Source organism: Arvicola amphibius, chromosome 8 (assembly GCF_903992535.2).
Source record: "Arvicola amphibius chromosome 8, mArvAmp1.2, whole genome shotgun sequence".
In the NCBI taxonomy this organism is placed as follows: Eukaryota; Metazoa; Chordata; class Mammalia; order Rodentia; family Cricetidae; genus Arvicola; species Arvicola amphibius.
Window position 1 is genome coordinate 127590884 of NC_052054.1, and position 1491 is coordinate 127592374.

Below are 1491 nucleotides of genomic sequence, written 5' to 3' on the forward strand. Positions count from 1 at the left end.
CCCCAATTATGGTTTTCCCTTTCTGAGGTGACTCAGTTTGTGTCAAGTTGATAAAAATTAACAAGCAAAATTATTTGCATTTTCTCTCTTTCTGAGAAACTCAAAGCAGGGTTTGTGGGGGGAGCTTCCGGCTTCCAGACAGAACTACCATCTCTTCTGCCGGAAGCTAGCCTCAGCCCTAATGTCTCTCATTCCTGCAGTCTAGTTCCCCTTTCACTGCAATTTCTTCACATAGTCCTCAGTTTTTATTAATTAATTTTTTTACTTATTTTACATCCCGACTGCATTTTCCCTCTCTCCTCTCCTCCCATTCATCCCCCACCTCCCCTCTACAATGACCTTGAACATCCCTCGACTCCCCCACTTCCCCCCACAAGACCCATACAATTCTTCTTCCTCCCTCTCTTCAACAGGATTCCCTGAGCTCAGCCCAGTACTTGGCTGTGAATTTCTGCATCTGTTTCCATCAGTTACTGAATGAAAGCTCACTGATGACAATTAGGGTAGTCACCAATCTGATCACAGGAGATGGCCAAAAAATATGGAATGCTTCATGAATTTGCATGTCATCCTTGCTCGGGGGCCATGTCAATCTTCTCTGTATCATTCCAATATTAGTGTATGTGCTGCTGAAGTAAGCACAGGTCTTATTATTTTTTTTGTATTTGACGTATTTCTCAAAGCAACTTCGAACCTATTGAGTGTGTGTGTGTGTGTGTGTGTGTGTGTGTGTGTGTGTGTGTGTGTGGACAAATGGAGAATCCATTAAGTGGAATACAGAGTGCCATAGCTGTCTGTATGACTATTGTTTAGCAGAACTCAGCACAGAGAAGCATTTGTCCACATTACAGTTACACGTGTACAATGTAAAGTACAGTGAGACCAAATGAATCTGACTGCCCTGTTGCTGCCAGGGTGTGTCCTTAGACGTTGCCTGATGTTGGCTCTTCAGACTCAGGAGGGGAGGCAGCAGAAGGATCAAAAAGAGATCGGCATGGGTGCAGATGTGGATATACAGAGAGATCTGGTTTCTACTTGGTCATGAAGAAATATTGATTGTCGTTTCAGATCTCCAGATTCTTGCCCAATTCTGTTCTTTTCCTCTAGGCAGCCTCTGTATTTTTCCTTTCAGGGTTCCACAGAAAGTTTGCCCTGGAGCCATGCTAAGGTAGAAACGGAACAATGATGGGGTTTATTTGCCCTTTTCCAAGTAGGATAAACGTCCTAGATGAAAGCACCACACAAGCCCGATTTGATGCCACTGGTCCTCGCTTCCTTCCATCATAGTAACTGCTTGGAAGAACAAGACTCTGCTTTTCAAATGCACCAGAAGTTTAGAAACAGCTTGTACATGTGGAACTCCTGGGAGGTGTTTTTTCCTTCCTAGAAGGTAAATTATCATGATTAATGCCAATTCTACTTACGGTACTCCTGGGCCACTTGTTTCTTTGTAGAAAAATGAGAAAAATCAACCTAATATGCATTTGTCTT

General features: G+C 43.1%; 1 non-coding gene across 1 annotated transcript; it reads right to left on the reverse strand.

Moving 5' to 3' along the window:
• Positions 1-535: 535 nt before the first annotated feature.
• On the reverse strand, positions 536-642 carry LOC119822126. The gene has a single exon (XR_005286718.1). It is a non-coding gene; the product is annotated as a U6 spliceosomal RNA (small nuclear RNA).
• Positions 643-1491: the final 849 nt, after the last annotated feature.